We start from the raw sequence: 21,226 nt of genomic DNA, 5'->3' as shown, positions 1-21,226 counted from the left end.
CAGTTTTAGTATTTCAAATCCATATAGTAGTAGATTAAACTAACATTTACAGTATACAATACGCAGTCTTACCCGGTTTGTGGATCGTATTTGTGTGGGTTGTTCTCTGAATTATGGAGGCGCTTTACGGATTCCTGTAAAGTTTGAAATTAAAAAGCGTTTAAATGGATTCACAATCTGCAAGAACCACAAAACTGAATTTTCAGTTTGAATAAGTTGGCCATCACAGTAAACATAAGAGACAAAACATATCAGTTCATAAATCTTTAAGATGTCACGCAGCGCCTCTGATATCTTACCGGTTCGTGCCGCCTTCTGCCTATACAAGGCCACCAGTGCAGGTGTATGTTGGTCAAGCACAGCATAGAACTGGTTCCGTATATTGACGTTTGTGATGCGTTGGAACTCAGCACAAAGCTACAAAAACAAACAAAAATAATTATATAAAAAGACTAATACTCGATTTGCAACAGAAAACACATTTGTGATGCAACATGTTCCATTAAAATACATTGTTGAGCAACATGGTCACATGCAAAGTGATAGTTCTTACACACAGTGAATAGTGGCATTTGCTGTTCCATTTGAATGTGATACATATAAAAAATTTGGCAGTGAAATATGTGTGAAGAGTGGCAGAAAAGAGAAGTGAGTCTGTTTTACCTGTGATTCAATCCGAAGAGCCGGCCATTTCCCCAAGAAGTCCTTCACCTGCACAGATAAAACAATCAATATGAAACCAGTCAAATTATGCAATCAACCTCTTTAATGACAAATTTATGATACAAAATTTCCAAGTGAATGTAACTTACCGATAAAGTTGCTCTCTGGTGACAATGTAGGTCTGCACATGCACACAAAAACAGACAGCAAGATATTTAATTTTTAATTAAATTAAAAAAAGAGACTTTTGATTGATGCTAATGAATTAGCTGCTAGGCTCCAAATAAAATAAATGGTGAAAAATAGTTACAGCCTAAATTAACATTTGAGTCACCTTGATTTTGGGGGATGCTCACTGCACTCCTTCCACTTAAACCTATAATGAAAAGACGTTTGTAAAGGTTTAATAAAAACTTGCATAGTTCATTCGGTAACTATTATGTCCATAACCTTAACTTTGTTTGAGTAAAAGTTAACGTAACTGCTAACGTTAGCCACTAGCTCATCACAGGAATAACAACACATTGAACTTGCCAGAGCAAGGCGCTTAACACAAACAGCAGCAACACACTCAAAAACAGAAGGACTATCGCTTGCTGAAAAGAGTTATTGACTAACGTTAACATTATTGCCCTGCCACGACATTATTAACGTTGCACGGGATATTCTGTAACTAGCAGGCGGACTGACGGCAATCGCGCCCGCGACACCGCGCTTGCAACTTAAAAATAGCCTCGTCAAATATCACGTGTAATATGATATTCTTACAATATTACAACAAGCAAAGTAGTTTTGAAGTGTTTTGGTTTACTTACAACAAGTTGTTTCATTCTTGATACCACGTCGCTCGAGAGGGTAGCCATCTTGGATAGATTTTTCAGGTAACGTCAGTAAGGGCTGGACGTCATGACGTCATATCACGTGATCGACAGTACACTTTAAAATAGTGAGTGAACCAGCGGTGTTCACTCAGAAATGCTGAGGCACACAAACATAAAAATACATACCGGTATTTGTTCATTACGGAAGCCCTGAACCGCAACGTAAAAAAAAAAAAAATCAAAAAAAAAAAAAATTTATGTAAAAAAAAAAATTAAAAAATAAAATAAAAAATTATGTAAAAAAAAAAATTATGTAAAAAAAAATGCTATCATTTCGAGATTAAAGTCGAAATGTTTCGAGAATAAAGTCTTCCGTAGAAGTTGTGTGTGTGTGCTTGCCGTTATTTCACATTGCCGCACAGGCATTCATGCGTGTGCGTATGTGTGTGTGTGTGTGTGTAAATACATGCGTGTGTGAAGTCGAACTGCCGCCTATAATAGACACCGTACGTTCTGGATACATTTTAAGTGCATCATTCTGTATCCAATCATTTGGCCGGATCCCGTGATTTCCTCAAATATAATAACCACTGGTGGTGGTTGAGGAAAGATTCCCTGAGATGATTGTAAAGCGCTTTTAAGTGTAGGCCTACAGTAGACATATGAAAGCGCTATATAAATGCCTCATTCATGCATTCATTCTTTCATTCATAAAGATGGATATCTTGATCCAGTCTGACAGTATATTTAACGTCCTATAGCCTAATGCCATGTTGGTAGACCTGTAGAATATCCCTTTGTTGAAAGCCCAGATAAAAGTAAAAAGCTATTATTTTGTGTAGATCCAGTTTACACACACACACACACAAACACACGCACACGCATGAATGCCTGTGCGGCAATGTGAAATAACGGCAAGCACACACACAACTTCTACGGAAGACTTTATTCTCGAAACATTTCGACTTTAATCTCTAAACATTTCGACTTTAATCTCGAAATGATAGCATTTTTTTTTTTACGTAATTTTTTTTTTTTTTTTTTTTTTACGTAATTTTTTTTTTTTTTACGTTGCGGTTCAGGGCTTCCGTAGTTCATAGACATTAATAGTTTAAAGGTGTATTAACTCAGCAATAGATTTTAACTGTAGTGACCTCGGTCTTTAATTCAGTGGAGTAGAAAAGCTCAGGTTCCTTCTACCTTTTTAATAAATATCAAGTCACCTTTATTTATACAGCGCTTTTTACAATAAAGATTGTTTCAAAGTAGCTTTACAGAGATAACAGGAAAATAATGCAAGAAAGTTTGTTTTCTAGAAGAAAATAGCTTCACAGTCCAGCTTAAGTCAGTTCAGTGGTGATTCATTTTGTTGTATAAATAAATAAATAAATTTAAATGTGTATAGCCACTTTGGAGAAAACCGTGATGTCATTGTCCAGCTCAGTTCAGATCTCATAATAGTGTCAACGCAGGCAGATCAATAATATTGTTGAATATTAAATTAAATGTCCCCAACTAAGCAAGCTAAAAGCCAATTGTGAAAAAGGTGACAAATGTTGTTGTCTGCAATTTGTAAAACTTCACAATAAAATTTGAGATATTCTGAAATGTTTGGTTCATTTTTCTTTATTTGTTCCATTAAATTTATTGCTGGGAAAAAATTAATCGCGATTAATCGCATCCAAAATAAAAGTTTGTGTTTGCATAATATATTTGCGTGTACTGTGTATAATTATTTTGTATATATAAATACACACATATGCATGTATATATTTAAGATTTTTATTTATTTATATATAAATTATTTACATGTGTATATATAATATAAATTATGTATAAATGTATATACAGTATATACATGCAAATATTTCTTAAATAAATACATGCATATGTGTGTATTTATACATACAAAATAATTATACACAGTACACGCACATATATTATGCAAACACAAACTTTTATTTTGAATGCGATTAATTTTTTCCCAGCACTAATTAAATTCCTTTGTTTATTTCATTAAATATTCAGATGTTTTTGTGAACGTATATGTTCAGACTGGGTGTTTATTTTGTCCTGTTTTTATAAAAAATATTTGATTAAGAGACTTTTTTTCATGCAGTGGTTTTAAGGCCCTGACACAGGCGACGTGAGCCAACCCTAGAGTCGGCTTTAGTCATTGCTAGTTCTTTGACGTCGGTTTTGTGTTTCAGGGCCTTAAGAATTTATTTATTTTTCTGTACAAAAAGCTTGTTTGCTGTAGCCTAACCTAGTAGTCCAGAGATAATTCTCAATCCTGAAGTCCTCCCTGGCCACCCCTCCCTCTGAGAACAGCCAGCACTGTGTCAGTCATTAACATATGAAAGGTCTTCACACCTAACAGTTGTCAGTCCTCTCACACCCAGCAGTGTTTCAGCTGTATATGTCCGTGGAATTTCACGGATTCCTGTATATGTCCGCATATGTGAGGTTTCCGGGTTTATCTGGAAATATACTGTTCCATGTTACTCTGATCCGCTTTTTCCCACATACATCCGGCAAACATCAAATTACACAGGAGTTTACCATGCCCGTATTTTGCCGGATTTGAGTCTTTTCATGCAGTGCAAGATGACGTAAAGTATATTAATCTGATTAAACTTAACCCTTTAGGCGCCAATTAGAAAAATGTTGGGGATGACTGAAAGTTTATGTGGGTGTAAATATACTCCTCTAATTTGCATATTATGACATCATAAGGGGGCGGCCCTCTTGAATTTCATAATATTCAGGAAATAGTAGATATTGAACTGGGGCCTGTACCATGAAGCCGGATTAGGTGGCTAGCCAGCTATGTTTCAGCTTAGTTTCCGCCAACCCTGGGTTTTAGGTACTATGAAAGTAGCTCGGCTTTAATCTGTGTTCGTTGCCATGGTATCTTACGCTGCACGGCTAACCTGCTCCGGGGCAGGCTATGTTCTGGATTCAAGATCTCAGACTGAAGTTTGACCAATCAGCTGAGAGCAAAGAAACATATAGGTGACGTAACTTATTCCAAGTGTCTGTTGCAATGACTTCACCTTTTCTTCCAAATCCGGTGGACATCTCAGCGCAAATTGTTTGACGAGCACTAGAAAGAATTTTTAGCCAGACAAAATCCCCTTGCCTTTCCTAAAAGTTACTTGTATGAAAGATACAGATTTTCCGCGGAAGGAATGTCTTATCTTTGAGAACCTCTTGAGCCGCACATAAAGAATTTAACACGTCGAATTCATGCACTTACTGTTCCGCAAATATTGCGTTGCGTTTTTTTTTTTTTTTTTTTTTTGCAAGTGGTACATTCTTGCACGGTGGGTGACGCACAGAAGCTAGGGGAAAACACGGTTTGTCAAACCATTCGTAAGGTGGTCCTCGCTCTGCAGGAGTACATGAAAAGTTTCATTAATAGTGCTCCCCGGACATTTATTGACATGCATGTCCAAAAAAGAGGGCTTTTATAAAATTGCCAGTAAGATATATTGATAGGGTGACATCACATGAACACTTTTTTTTTAAGCAAATTTCACAAGTGTATACAATATAATACATGTTAAGAATTATTTTGAATTTTTTTTTTATTAAACTTCTGTTAATCTTTTGATAGGATTCCCAAGTCATTGCATGTATGCAGTCTATTGCTCCAATCTCCACTGATCTAGGGGAACATGAGGCAGATTATGTTAATAGGAAGTCCTATCACAGCCATAATGTTCAGGTAGAGATGATGTGAATATGTGAGATGATTATTTTCTGTGAGATGAATCTTTAAATTAATAGTAACATTAACAGATATAACAATGATTTACTAAACATTTCGTCTGCAGTCTGCAGATGACTTGTGGTCATGAACATATATGATCAAGTTTGGATGCCAAATGGCCTGTCTCCAGTGCTTGTCTCACGAATTTTCCGTGAGTCTGTGTTGTGTCAGCGCTTTGAGGAAAGCAAGTTAAATTTGGTACAATACAAAACATTGTTAATTTGAACTGAGCTAGAAAAACCTACACAATAACCCCCTATCATGACCCTCAGACAGGGCCACAGCACCGCTTCAATGTGGCCGTCAGTAAAACCAGAGTGAAGATAGAGATGACCTTTGGCATCCTAAATGCACGTTTCAATGGTGTTCGGCCCTTAAGAGTCACCAGAGCGGGCATCACAGATAGTGGCTGCATGTGCCATTCTGCACAATATAGCCACCAGTAGAAAGGAGCGAGAAACACCACAAAACCAGCTTCTCCCCGATGACACTGACCCGATCACACTTGACCACCCAGCTGGTGCAGACGTAGATGCAATCACCATACAATATTACACTTAATAAAAGTTGTATTGGTTTTGTGGGATGGGAGGGAGAAAGAGAGCAAGAGAAAGTTGCATTAATAAATATTCATACTAAAGTGTTACTTGGTTAAATAAGTTATACTAATATATATATACATACTGAGATCAGTTTTATCCAGCTGTTTGATTTTGTTTGGAGCCTCCTCAGCTCACAGTCAGCTCCTTTAGTGTGCAGTCTAGTTCGAGTCTCCTTTTGTACAGGGCCCTGACTGAGTCTGTTTCCACCTGAAACATAATTCCACCACAAACATGATCATTACAAGTTTTCTGGAGGCTCATCAAAATCACAAAAAGTTCCTTGACTTCCTACAAACACAGGACTGACTGTAATTTATGTCAAGGGTTTTAAATCCTTACACATTTCTTCTGAAGCCCATTGAGGTAGAGGCTTCAGTTTCTGGGGCAGGTTGTGAAAAATCCTACAATAAAAGAGATGTGTAAGGGCCAGTCCCTTTATGCCACACATTCAAATGTTTTCCATAATAAAAAGCCCAGTGCATTCACATCAGCAACTGTCTGAGAACACACAGACAGAGTGTCTTCATCATTTCCTCCACCCTAATAAATAAAAATAGGCCAATGTAAAGCATAACTGTTGTAAAGCAGGTTATGTTTGGTGTTCTGTCTGCTGCATACTGACCTCTGTGTGGGAGACTGTGTGTGTGCTGGCTTCAACAGGGACACTGTATTTCCCTCTACTGCAGAACATACAGTCAGCCATATTTAAAACTTAAAAAAAGTAGTAATGTATTGCACACGTACCCAGTGTTACTTGCTTAGAGGAGCCAGCACCAGGGTCAGATTGTAGCACCTGTAATCCCATCCATAATCGTCCGTCCCTTATTGCCTACTCAGAGCCAACTACTCTGCCACAGTGTATTCTGGTTTTCTGAATTTAATTCTTTATTTCTGTTTTCTGCAAACAAGTGTTTGTGATAAAATGTTCACAAAAATAATAAAAGGTTGTGGTAAATACTCACCACTTTGAATTATATTTTTATATTTTGTCTTTATCTGCTGCCAATAACATTTGGAGTTGGGGTTGCATCTAAAAATCAATGAATATTAATTTTTCTTAGTACCGGTACATGCACATTTTAATATATTATGAAAATAGGCTATAGGCTATATTACACGTATAGGCTACACATACATACATAATTTTACATAAATATAGAACGTATTTGTTTAACTTACACATTAACAATCAGCAATCTTTCTCCAACAGTCTTCTCTTGCTTTGGCAGCAGAGACCGTATTGTTTCGAGCTTGAAATACATATTTAAATTCATCGTAATTATGAATGATTATCTCTTGCTCCACCGCGGAAAAATCGCGACCCGCGATTGGTTGTTCAGTGTCGACGTCACTCTTTTATGTGCACGCGCGCGTGGAGTAATCATAGCTTGAGGATCAAAGCCTGAGTTGACAGAGAAAGTTGATGAGCTGCATCATGGTACCAATAAAGCCTGATTGCATCGGTTTGGTTTTGTCAACTCAAAACTTATCCTGTAACCCCGAGTTTGTTCAGCTACCTTCATGGTACAGGCCCCTGATGTTTGAACTTATTTGCATGTTTTATTTTTATTTTTATTATCCTCATTCCAAATGATGAGAAAAGAGTAGGAGGGAATTGTAAATTGGCACCTTTCAGATCCAGTGTTTTGATTGGCTGATGCTGTCAGAGGTGACCAGTGTATAGCCTCTCTTTTGCATGAGGTTTATTTGCATAGATTAATGTTGTGTAAAACACAGAACGAGTACTGTGTCGATAGACTCTATGGGAAAACTCCTTTTCTCCAAATTTTGAAGCCTTTAATTCAAACGCTGTGCACAGCCATAACAGAGTGGCAATGTCAGGTATGTGAGAGGGAGGACCCAAATGCGATATGCAGAAATATACAGTCTTTAATGAAATCAGGAAGCTGTCCACAGGTTAATCAGTAAAGAACAGAAATCTTCAGATTATATGAAATGTAGAATAGAAACTGCCAGCAGACTGGACTTGTAATAATGCAACGTAAATCCAACGAGTGGGTGTGTGCGTGTGTGACCAAAAGGGGGAGACAGAGAAAAGAGAAAGATGCCAGGATCATGACAGTACCCCAACATGACTATGACTTGGGCGGTCTCTTTGGCGGAAGGGAGTTTTGCGAGCGGAATGAAATGTGCGGATTTAGAAAAACGGTCAACGACGGTAAGGATGACAGTGTTACCTGCCGAAGTGGGAAGTCCGGTGATAAAATCGAGGGTGATATGGGACCATGGACGAGTGGGAACGGGCAAGGGCCGAAGCAAACCGGCAGGGGGTGAAATGCCAGCCTTAGTCTGAGCGCAAATGACGCAGGAGGCGATAAAACGTCGCGTTCAAGGGTGGGCCACCAGAAACGTTGACAGATCAAAGCGAGTGTGCCCCGCACGCCGGGATGGGCAACTAATTTAGAAGAATGTCCCCACTGGAGGACAGCTAAGCGTGCTGAGACGGGAACAAAGAGGAGGTCCTTAGGGCAGTTACGAGGGGCGGCGACGTGAGAGAGAGAGCGCTTAACCAGCTTCTCGATTCCCCAGACCGTCGCGCCCACAACACGGCCAGGGGAAATAATCTCCTTCTGGGTTGAGGTGGCGGCTGAGGAGTCGAAAAGGCGAGAGAGAGCATCAGGTTTAACATTCTTTGCCCCGGGGCGGTAAGAGATGGTAAAATTGAAGCGCGTAATAAACAGTGCCCAGCGGGCTTGACGTGCGTTCAATCTCTTGGCGGAACGGATATATTCCAAATTTCTATGATCCGTCCAAACAATGAAAGGAACAGGGGCTCCCTCTAACCACTGACGCCATTCACCTAAAGCTAAATGAATGGCGAGCAATTCGCGATTACCGACATCATAGTTTCGTTCAGCGGGGGTGAGACGATGAGAGAAAAACGCACAGGGGTGTACCTTTCCATCAGTGGCGGAACGCTGGGAAAGGACAGCCCCGACCTCCACCTCAGAAGCGTCGACCTCGACTATAAATTGTTTAGCAACGTCGGGGGTTAAAAGAATCGGCGCTATGGTGAAAAGAGTCTTAAGATAGTCAAACGCTCTCTGGGCGGGTTCAGACCATGAAAAACTGGACTTGACTGAGGTCAGGGCGGTAAGAGGAGCGGCTACTTGACTAAAATTGCGTATAAAGCGACGGTAAAAGTTGGCAAAGCCGAGGAACCGTTGGAGCGCGACATGAGAATCCTGGACCTTAGCAGGATCCATACTTATCCCGAAATGACCGAACCAAGGAATGTAACCGAGGGCGTGTGAAAGGAACACTTCTCCGCCTTAACATAGAGACGATTCTCCAGTAATCGCTGCAGAACACGACAGACGTGCTGGACATGAACCTGGAGAGAGGGTGAGAAAATCAATATGTCGTCTAGATAAACGAAAACAAAGATATTGAGCATGTCCCGAAGTACGTCATTAACGAGGGCTTGAAAGACGGCGGGGGCGTTGACAAGACCGAATGGAAGGACCCGATATTCAAGTGGCCTAGGGGCGTGTTGAAAGCGGTCTTCCACTCGTCCCGCTCCTTAATACGAACAAGATGATAGGCATTGCGGAGATCGAGCTTAGTGAAGATCTTTGCTCCCTGCAAGACTTCGAAGGCTGATGACATCAGTGGCAAGGGGTAGCGATTCTTAAAAGTGATGTCATTCAACCCACGATAGTCTATGCAGGGACACAAAGAGCCGTCCTTCTTAACAAAGAAGAATCCCGCACCGGCGGGAGAAGAAGAGGGAACAATAGTACCGGCGTTAAGGGAATCGGAGAGATAATTTTCGAGTGCTTCGTGTTCAGGGGCAGACCAGGATTATAGCCTTCCCCGCGGGGGCGTGGTGCCCGGAAGAAGGTCTATACTGCAATCGTATTGCCGATGAGGGGGGAGAGAAGTGGCCCGGGAACGGCTGAAGACCTCTCGCAAATCGTGATACTCCTCAGGAACTCCTGACAAATCACCTGGCTCCTCCTGAAAAACAGGGACAGAGAAAACAGTAGGGACAGCAGAGGCAAGACATTCAACATGACAAGACAAGATTCCAAGACAAAATAGTGCCATTAGACAAATTGATCTGGGGGTTATGTTGAGCTAACCAGGGGTGTCCTAAAACCACTGGTGAGAAGGGGGAATGAAATATTAAAAAATAAATAAATTAAAAAAGTCTCTCTATGGTTTCCCGAAACAGTGAGAGACAGGGGAACGGTCTCCTTCTGTATCCCAGGAAGGGAACTACCATCTAGGGCGAAAAGAGGGGTGGAGTCTTTTAAGTCTATGAGGGGAATACCTTGCTCAAGGGCCCATGCTTCATCGACAAAATTTCCCTCCGCCCCTGAATCTATCAAGGCCGTGCAGGAGACTGAAGAGCCGGGCCAGCGGAGAAAAACAGGAAGAGTGGTGCAGGACTTAGATGGATAGACCTAGGAAGTAGCGCTCGCCAGTAACCCTCCGCCTACTGACGAGCTCTGGCTTTTACCGGACACACACAGACGAAGTGATCAGCTGATGCACAGTACATGCAGAGACGGTTGGATATTCTCCGCTCGTGTTCCTTGGCGGAGATGCATAATCCACCAAGCTGCATCAGCTCGGACTCCGGACCGGTGGGGGGCGGAGAAGAGGCCGCGGAAGGAGCAGAGATCAGCGCGGATTTCAGGCTGCGGGCTCATCGACGTAAATCGAAGCGTTTCTCCACACGGATAGCCAGATCAATTAAGGGGTTGAGACGAGTCGGTACCTCAAGAGCGAAGATCTCGTCCTTGAGCTCAGAGTTGAGTCCCTCCAGGAATCGAGCCACCAGCGCAGGTTCGTTCCAGCCGCAAGTTGTGGACAGGATGCGAAACTCGATTGCAAAGTCCGCGGCGGAACGTCTTCCCTGGCGAAGAGTCGAGAGCAAATGTGATGCTTCCTCCCCATGGGCAGAACGGTCGAAGACACGAATCATTTCCTCCTTGAACAGAGAAAAATTGAAGACGCAGTCTACTTCTGCTTCCCAGTTGGCTGCTCCCCACTCGCGAGCTTGCCCAGCGAGGAGAGAGATAACATAGGCCACCTTAGCACGATCCTTGGCATATGTAGAGGGCTGCAGAGAAAATACAATCTCGCATTGGGTTATGAAGGAGCGGCATTGAGTGGGCTCACCCAAGTAGCAAGGAGGGTTGTTAATCCGCGGTTCGGGCGAATCGCGGGAATCTGGAGAGATGGGAGGATCACGGCGAAGATGATGGAGCTGCTGAGAAAGATCCGACACTTGGGCGGCCAGGGATTCAACAGCTTGTCTCGCGGCGGACAACTCCTCCTCATGCCTGCCCAGCATAGCGCCCTGGAGCTCCACAGCAGACTGGAATGGATTGCCACTCGCTGGGTCCATGCTTGGCCAGATTATTCTGTCAGGTATGTGAGAGAGAGGACCCAAATGCGATATGCAGCAATATACAGTCTTTAATGAAATCGGGAAGCTGTCCACAGGTAAATCAGTAAAGAATAGAAATCTTCAGATTATATGAAATATAGAACAGAAACTGCCAGCAGACTGGACTTGTAATAATGCAACGCAAATCTTCCTCTTGGACAGCGTAACGCAGGAAGTGGCCGGAGGTCCCGGGAAGAGAACTGCTGGCTTCAGAGGATAGAGGGTGGCTAGATACTGGTGCTGGTCTGGATCTCTGCAACAGGTTTAGCTGGATAGAGTTCAAAGTGCGAGCAACAGCATTCACAGAGAAATACCTGCAGCTGATTATCATCCAGCAAGAACACAGACAAGACTGGACAGGACAGGAACGAGAGGTAAGAGCGCTGAGATCTTTCATATAGATAACATTGAATAATCTGGTGACGAGACAGGGGAAAAGAGGACTAGAAGAAGCAAACACAATTAGAAGGAAAGGGAGAACAGGTGTGGGAAAAATGAGCGCAATTGCAGGGATAGAATAGGAACAGCTGAGAGTGATGAATGAGCGCATGGAATGAGTGAGTGCGTAAAGAGCAGTGAGTGGGTGTGTGCGTGTGTGACCAAAAGGGGGAGACAGAGAAAAGAGAAAGATGCCAGGATCATGACAGGCAATCTGAGCACGCTCATTGGCTGCTCAGTGGGAACTGCACGAACCTATGGCGAAGAAGCGTGTCTGTGCGATCCAATTGCGCCGTGTCCTGCCGAGTGAGTGCAGAGCCTGCCGAAAGGGGCGGGGCATCTGCCTATAAAAGCAGCTCATTTCGCCATAGGAATCAGGTTTAATTCGACTTAACGAGTATTGCTTAGACGGCCGTTCTAGTCACTTCACAACTGGCGTTCGTCGCGAACGGCAGTTGTGTAGTGACTAGAACGGCCGTCTACGCAATACTCGTTCCCGTTATATAAGGGAACCAAGGTCATGTAAAGTAAACAATATGTTCCCGCTGTGAGGAGAGGAGAGGAAGAATGTTTTTGAAAAGTTAATCAAACGGTATTGCTTGGACAGAGCAGGCATCATCTTTGTCTGCGCTGGTTAATGTTGGGCTGAACTTGCCTTTTATAACATGTTTCCTCTGTTCGACTAATTCAGCAAGCAGTATCGCTTCTTCATCCTGCCAGTTTGGTTTTCTTTTGGAATCCATGTTGGCTCATTATATCATAAAATCTAGGCTTTATATAGGTCCGTTAACAGCACACTGGTTTAAAAATTGTAATTAAGACATGGTGGAAAACATGTTTATCTTTCATTTCCAATGTTGAATATAAACTCCTCTTGAGAATTTCACCATTCAATGTGAATTTATCTGAGAATATTCTTAGATAAGCAAATCTTTTCAGTGATTGGTCCATGCCAATGTCGTCATCCAAAATCCTGTTTGTGGCACAGCAAAGTGTCGTGAATCATCTCTAAGACTTAGGGCCCTATTTTAACGATCTGAAACGCAAGTGTCAAAGCGCAAAGCGCAAAGCGCAAGTAACTTTGTGGGCAGATTTCGGCGCTGTTGCTATTTTCCCGGCGGGATAAATGACTCTTGCGCCAGGCGCAAATCTAAAATGGGTTGGTCTGAAGTAGCTTCATTATTCATAGGTGTGGTTTGGGCGTAACGTGAAATAAACCAATCAGAGCATCATCTCACATTCCCTTTAAGAGCAGACACGCTTTTTCCTTGGAGATGGAGAAACACACCCAAATTAGCTTCGGTTAAACAGGTATATAATAATGTGGGTAAATGTGTAAGCTAGATGTATGCTTTTCTGAGAAGCAGAGAACCGGAGAAGCGGTTCTGGAAAACCGGGAGGGTCGGAGAGATTCTTGCTCTGGTCCTGGCTCGCGTCTTCCGCTGCGGAACCACCCAGGCTTCGTGGTGGTGTGTCGGAGCCGGAGTGAACGAAACCATGGCTGATCGTGACCTGGGCGCTCGGGACCAATGCTGAGAAACGCATGGAGTAGACGAGGTCGGGGTCAGCGGATTACTAATGCTAGTCGCTGATTTGTGTGCATCGGCGCATGATGTTTCAAGAGCTAAACGCCAGTCTCTCATCGACACATCAGCGCGTGCTGATTCAAGAGCTAAACGCCGGTCTATCAGCTCGGCTTGTCTCTCTAAAAGGTCGCAGATCTGCTTCTCTACAGCTTCCAGCTCAGACAGCACCGCGTGCAGCTCGAGTGAGTCTTCACCTGCACCAAAAGGTAGACAACATACATCTGATATATTCGCCATTTTAACAGATGGGCAGTAAGTTAGCAACGACGCTACCAGTGATGCTATCAATATTAATACTAATTTATGACTGAAGTCTTGGATATAATCCGTATTTTTAGTGGTACGGGTGTAATGTAGACGCACGATAGGCGAGAAAATGTTCGTTTGTAAGTTAGTGTAAAAAAGACGCGCTCAGCCGTGACCCACAGGGTTACCGGTCCAGTGTTGGGTCACAAATCGGCTTGAGACGCGTCTGCTAAACAGTCCACGTTGGAACTATGAGGTTTGAGCAGCAGTGCTTCTCAGTGAGGAAAAGTAGAAAATGTTCGTTGTAAGTGAGTTTAAAGAGAAAAATCACGGATTATGAATCAAATCGATGGAGCTCCAAATATAAACAACGCATTCAGACTCGACGCATGCGCAGATCAACAGGAAGTGAGTCAGCACTCGTGAAAACGAGTGAAAGTTCATTCAATTTGTATCTCTCTAATTAGTGTTACTTGAGTGCTGCATTTGACACCACTGACCACAACATTCTTTTAAATAGACTAGAAAACTATGTTGGCATTAGGGGAATTGCACTAGCATGGTTTAAATCATACTTGTCTGACCGTTATCAGTTTGTAGCAGTAAATGAAGAGATGTCTTATCGATCACAAGTTCAGTATGGCGTACCACAAGGCTCAGTACTAGGACCGCTGCTGTTCACTCTGTACATGCTACCATTAGGAGATGTCATTAGGAAACATGGAATTAGCTTTCACTGTTATGCTGACAATACTCAGCTGTATATTTCTTCAAAACATTTTCCATCTTCAAAATATATCTAAATTACGCCATATGCTCTCATTGACAAATGCGGAACAATTAGTTCATGCGTTCATGACTTCAAGGCTAGATTATTGTAATGCTCTACTGGGTGGTTGCCCTGCACGCTTAATAAACAAACTACAGCTAGTTCAATATGCAGCAGCTCATATTCTTACCAGAACCAGGAAGTATTACCATATTAGCCCGGTTCTGTCAACACTGCATTGGCTGCCTATTAAACATTGCATAAATTTTAAAATATTGCTGATTACTTACAAAGAACTAAATGGTTTAGCTCTGCAGTACTTAAGCGAGCTCTTAACGCATTATAGTCCTTCACGTCTATTGCGATCTCAAAATTCCGGCCAGTTAATAATACCTAAAATATCAAAATCGACTGCTGGCGGTAGATCCTTTTCCTATTTAGCACCAAAACTTAGGAACAGTCTTCCTAACATTGTCCAGGAAGCAGACACACTCTGTCAGTTCAAAGCTAGATTAAAGACACATCTCTTTGACCTAGCATTCACATAATACATTATAGACTTCTATAATTCAATGTTAGGCTGTATAGATTAGGTAAGCCAGAACCGGGAACACTTCCCATAAATCCTGATGTACTTGTTACATCATAAGAAGAATGGCATCTACGCTAATTTGGTGGGTATTGAAGGACAACGGAGCACGGAGCCGACATGCAGTGGAGCCGTTCCACAGCCGTTCCGCAGTTGGTGGAAATCCGGGGTTATGCTACTCTGAGCAATGCCTGCACTTTTGTATTTTGAGCACTTTTTGCATTGGTTTTGCCTCTTCACAATGACTCGTTAATTTAGTCCTAATTTGTAAGTCGCTTTGGATAAAAGCGTCTGCTAAATGACTAAATGTAATTCTGTTCACCTGTTGTCTAATTAATTAACTCATTAGTTCCTGTGTATTTATACTTCCTGTTTGGTTCAGTTCCTTGGTCAGGGCCTGTATTTATCAAGTCTCTGAGAATTACTCGCAAGAACACTGCTAAGGATTGACTTAAAGGGATATTTCACCTCTGGAAAGATGAATGTGTATTTAAAATGGGTCATTTTTGTAGTAGAAATGTGAAATTATTTTTGAATTTGGAGCCTTCTAGACTGAGAAAAGGCAGAAAATGTATTTTTGGCTTATGTGGATGAAAGACAACAACTCCCAGAATGCACTTGCTTCGCTGCTCTACGAGGCCACACCCAAGCCATGCCTACCGGTAAGTGCGCGCAGTTAAACAACAAGACTAGGCTACTAGTGAGTCTCCGTGACGAGTCTGCCCGGGATTTCGAGATCGCCCAAAATGTCCGGGATTCGGCTTTTGCGTTCTACAGTCGCCATTCATTATGTTTACTGTGGCGAGCAGGACGAGGCAATGTTAAAAAGCACATCAACCGATCACTTGTTTGGCGTTCATGTAAACTTTAAATTCAGATTTACCAATCGGAATGAATTCAGTTAGATTGAAACAAAAGGCGTGCATGTCAACAATGAATGGCGACTGCAGAAAGCAAAAGCTGAATCCCGGACATTTTGGACGATCTCGGCAGCCGGACATGTCCGGGAAAAAGAGGATGGTAACCCCTACTATTCAGCTTTCTCCCTCTATGGGCGGGTTGAAAACATGCAGAACAGCCCCTACTACTGGCTGTAGTCTTCAGCCTCTGGCCAAAAAATCCTCCGATGAAGCAAAATGACGATTTTTGTGTCATCTGAGGATTTTTCCAGACAAAAAAATACATAAATCTCTCGTCTCAGGGGGACATGAGGGAGGAAAGCATGGTAATTTGAAAACACTACGGGTTTTCTACTTATACAAAGCTTAATGCTAAATCCTGAAGTATCCCTTTAAGAGTAAAAAAAAAATTATTGGCTCAAAGCTGCTCTTCAAAGTTAGTTATTAAGCATCTTAAGTCTCAGCCTTTTGTAGAAAGCCTTTCTTTAAAGTGAATTTGTTTTGTATAAATTGTATCTTAATGTCCAGTTTTCTACTAAGCTACCTGCTATAGCTCAATAAACTCCCCACTGGAAGGGTTTCAGGACAAGTACGGCGGATACAACTCGAGTCACTTTATGAGCTTTTATTGCGCACACATACACAATAATCATCCACAAACTAGGTAGCCTGAATGCTACCGCTACGCTAGCCTGTCAGCTGGATATTAGTGACGTTACTTAGCATGTTAGTTAGCTAGTTAGGTTAGGTTGTAAACCTGCAATGAAAACACAAATACAAAATACCAGAATTAACTAATGAAATGACACAATCATGTGATATTAATTCTTGATCTGAATTACTAGCAATGCTAGTTTATAGTAACTCACCGGCAAGGTGTACCAGTCCTGACCATCAATTGAATAAAAATGAAACCTAGAGGTGAGACGCCTGCGCACTGCAACTAATTAAGCATACACAGACACACAGTCTGGAGACCAGTTATGATAATAAAATAAACCTGTAACCTAGTAAGATTATAACATATATGAAATATAACATAAATATGCCTGTATTTGGATAGTAAATGGCGGTAAAAGTACACGCTTATTTTCTCAAAATACCCCAGAACATAATAATAACATCCATCACTTGTTATATATATATATATATATATATATATATATATATATACACTTTTTTCTTTATATGTAAAACAATAGTTACACCTGCTGGGAAGTTCTACACCTCCCACTTGGTCTACTGATTCTAGAATCCAAGTAGGCCACCATAACCAAAACAGTTAAACTTCTAGATATGAAATTCTCCCCATGACCATGCAAATAACATTACATACTCGGATATGAACGTATTATGTCACAACATGAATAACTATATCTTCAAGATAGCTTTAATGTCCATAAACAACACTCATTGTCCTTGATGACATTACGACCTCCTTCACCGAAACACACCACCAGCCTTCGGGAGGATGGTAGTGGGGAGGATCTTGATCCTTCACTGAAACACACCACCAACCTTCGAGAGGATGGTAGTGGGGAGGGTCTCGATTTTTTACCGAAACACACCATGGTGGGGATCCTTTACTGTCCTTTACCAACCGAAACACACCATGGTGGGGATCCTTTACTGCTCCTCCACTGGAAGCAGAACCACCAACCTCCTAACGTCCCTGTGGAGGATGGTGAAGGGATAGTTCTCCATACCTCGGTTTCTCTTGGGCTGTCCCTCGAAAACTGGACAGCTTCGACATGTTCTCACCCTCACATCTCGTACTACGCCCTTCACATCAGGACACACCTCCACGACTCGACCCAGCTTGAACTGGCCCCTCAGCACGTTCTGGTCAGCCAACCACACCAGGTCCCCCACTGCAACATTTCTAGCAGGCGCGTGCCACTTCTGACGGATGTAGAGGCCCGGACCTGCCAGCTGGCTCCACCGCTTCCAGAACATTTCAACCTCGATCTGGATTGCTCTCAGACGCACGATGGGGTAAGTTGGATACTTAAACCCTCGGGAGTCCCCACTGGGTCCTGCACGACCAAGCAGAAGAGAGTTGGGAGTGATGACTTCCACGGTCTCATCTTGTACCTGGGCTCTGGCACCGATTGGTCTCTCATTTGACAGGTTAGCAGCCAGGTACAGGAGGGTCTGGAACTCCAGCGCTGTCAGGTTACCTTCTTTGCCAACACTGCTTAACGCTCTCTTGAGTACATGTACAGCTGCCTCAGCTGCCCCATTTCGGTGGGGAGAGTCTGCTGGGTGAAACACCCACATCCAGTTGGTTCCTACAGCTGCCGCCTTCTTCTGGACCTGATCCTTGTCGATGCTACTTAGGAACTCATAAAGCTCCTGTAATACTGGCCTGGCACCCACAAAGTTGGTCCCTTGATCCGACCAAAGCTTTCTTGGGTGACCCCTGAGAGCTGTGAAGCGCTGGTATGCTTTCAGGAATCCTTCCGTCGACAGATCTTCCACAATGTCAGCATGTACTGCTCTCAAAGCCATACAGCTGAACACCACACCCCAGATTTTCATCTTTGTTCTTCGTCTCATAGTATCTTTAACAACATAGGGACCGAAAAGTTCCAATGTCGTGAACTCGAAGGGTGTGGCTGGTTCAGTTCGTTCGAGGGGAAGCTCACTCATCACCTGTTTACACATTCTCGCTTTGGTCTTTCGACAGTGCATACAGGAGTCAATGACCTTTCTGGCAATCCTTGGTCCCAGCACCACCCATGCTTTAGACCTCACACGGAGGAGTGTGCCAGCAACACCTTTGTGGTTAGCTTTATGGGCCTCTTGTGTGAGAAGGGTGCTGATCCACGCATTGTAGGGGACCAGGGGCACACCGGCCTCTCCCTGGGTAATGGCCTGGACTCTACCATGGTATCTTAGGAGCCCTGAAGCCTCATCCCTGCTAACAACGAGTCTGTTTAGCGTCGTCACAGGAAACATAACTCCCTTCTGGGCGGCTAAGCACAGGTCTTGGAATGCAGCTTTGCGTTCCTTTACTGTCAATACTGCCTCCCACTTTGCTGGTATAGAGGCCCTGCCTACACGGGCCAACCACTTCTTCACAGCTCTGCAGACATAACCAACTACTCCACAAAGCTTAGCTAGAGAACTGCACCTTGTTGGATTCACTTGGTCTATGAGCATGGCTCCCCACAGTGTCTCCGTTTCCTTGGTCTCAGTTAAGGTCAATTTCATCCCATTTTCTGAGGATGCTGGAGCCCTGCTAACTCCATCTGTGACTATTGGATCTTCACCACCAGAACTGTCAGGGTTTAACAACTTCTTGGCTTGAGCTCTGGTGAGGACTGCCGAAAAGGCCTTTCTCTGGAGTTTACTCACCACCTTCCTAGCATCAGCTGCCACTTCTGAAGCGGACTTCATGGGCCAATCCTCGACTGGACTAGACAGGAACTCGGGACCTTTCTGCCACACAGAGTTCTCACCCAGCAGTTCAGGAGAGCACCCCCTCATGACTAGATCAGCGATGTTGACCTCGCCTGTTATCCACCACCAGTCAGTTACGGGTCCAGCCTTCTGAATCTCCCCGACTCGGTTCGCGAAGAATGTCTGGAATCCGTAGCTCTCTCTCTGGATGGCTCCCAGCACCATCTGACTGTCAATGAAGTGGTACCACTTCTCCACTTCTAATTGTCCATGCTTCAATACGTATCCCTTTAGATGTGTGGCAAAGACAGCCCCGCATACTTCAGCCTTGACTGCGTCACCTTTCTGGTTGAGGGGGGTTAACTTGGCCTTTGACTCTACCAGCCGGGTGACCACACCATTTGACATCTCCCATCGCAAGTACAGAACAGCGCCATAGGACACACAGCTCCCGTCAGAAAATGATGATTCCCCAGGGTTTACCCCTCCAGTCAGAGGGCGTGAGGCTTCTATGGAACTTGATGTTACTCAGACGAGCATACTCCTTGAACAGTTCAATAGCCTTTCCTCTGAGCTCGTCAGACAGAGGTTCATCCCAGGTGTCTTTAGTAAGCTTGCCAGCTTCCTGGAAGGCTCTTCTCACAAGGATCACTCCTTTCTGTTTCACAGGAGTTACTAGACCGATCGGGTCATACAGCCCGGCGATCTGGCTCAGTAGAACACGACGAGTCAGTGGGTTTGGTGTCTTTACTTCCACTTCTTCTTCAGTAAGGTCAATCTCAGTTCTCATTTTTTTCTTACTTCTGGAGAAGTTGATGGAGACCATCACAAAGAGTTTGTCCTCTTGCACGAGGTAACCAACCCCCAGGGCTTTGTTATCTTCCTCCCTTAGCTGGTTGGGCAACGTCAGAGTTACTGGCTTGGACTCTGTCCCGTCCCGCCTCCCACTTTGACCGGACCGGACCCAAGGCTTGAGATAGAAGCCTCCTGCTTTCAGTATCTTCTCTACTCCCTCTTGGATCTTGTCTAGACAGTGTGGGTCATTGTGGGACGTGAGGAGGTCATCGACGTAGGAGTCTTCCTCGATGACTCTTCTTTCCTCCTTCATATCAGAGAACTGGGGCAACTTCGCGGTCTCTCGCATGGCAACCTGTGCAATGCACCCCGCTGGTTTGTCCCCCATGTTCACCCTCACGACAGCATAATCCTCAATCTCATCCTTCGGTGAGTCTCTCCATAGGAACCGATGCACATGGACCTCTTGTTCCTCCAGCCATATCGAATTATACACTCACCTAAAGGATTATTAGGAACACCATACTAATACTGTGTTTGACCCCCTTTCGCCTTCAGAACTGCCTTAATTCTACGTGGCATTGATTCAACAAGGTGCTGAAAGCATTCTTTAGAAATGTTGGCCCATATTGATAGGCTAGCATCTTGCAGTTGATGGAGATTTGTGGGATGCACATCCAGGGCACGAAGCTCCCGTTCCACCACATCCCAAAGATGCTCTATTGGGTTGAGATCTGGTGACTGTGGGGGCCATTTTAGTACAGTGAAACTCATTGTCATGTTCAAGAAACCAATTTGAAATGATTCGAGCTTTGTGACATGGTGCATTATCCTGTAACCATGGACATGGTGCATTATCCTGGAAGTAACCATCAGAGGATGGGTACATGGTGGTCATAAAGGGATGGACATGGTCAGAAACAATGCTCAGGTAGGCCGTGGCATTTAAACGATGCCCAATTGGCACTAAGGGGCCTAAAGTGTGCCAAGAAAACATCCCCCACACCATTACACCACCACCACCAGCCTGCACAGTGGTAACAAGGCATGATGGATCCATGTTCTCATTCTGTTTACGCCAAATTCTGACTCTACCATCTGAATGTCTCAACAGAATTCGAGACTCATCAGACCAGGCAACATTTTTCCAGTCTTCAACTGTCCAATTTTGTTGAGCTTGTGCAAATGGAGATGAATGGTGCCCGGTGGGGTCTTC

At 43.4% G+C, this 21,226-nt stretch overlaps 1 long non-coding RNA gene across 1 annotated transcript in view; it reads right to left on the bottom strand.

Annotated features, from left to right (window-relative positions):
- Positions 1-386: 386 nt before the first annotated feature.
- LOC307150368 overlaps positions 387-21,226 on the bottom strand; it is a 487,229-nt gene continuing 466,389 nt past the window's right edge. The window contains exons 2-6 of the long non-coding RNA XR_013819705.1: positions 1,482-1,641; positions 998-1,039; positions 813-844; positions 664-711; positions 387-417 (exon numbers count right to left, since the gene is read on the bottom strand). This is a non-coding gene — a long non-coding RNA (uncharacterized lncRNA). The remainder of the gene's footprint in view (positions 418-663; positions 712-812; positions 845-997; positions 1,040-1,481; positions 1,642-21,226) is intronic.

The sequence above is a fragment of the Squalius cephalus genome (genome assembly GCF_949319135.1).
Source record: "Squalius cephalus genome assembly, chromosome: 22".
Lineage (NCBI taxonomy): Eukaryota > Metazoa > Chordata > Actinopteri > Cypriniformes > Leuciscidae > Squalius > Squalius cephalus.
The sequence above is the reverse complement of the archived record's forward strand: the minus strand, read 5'-3'. Positions and strand labels throughout refer to the sequence as shown.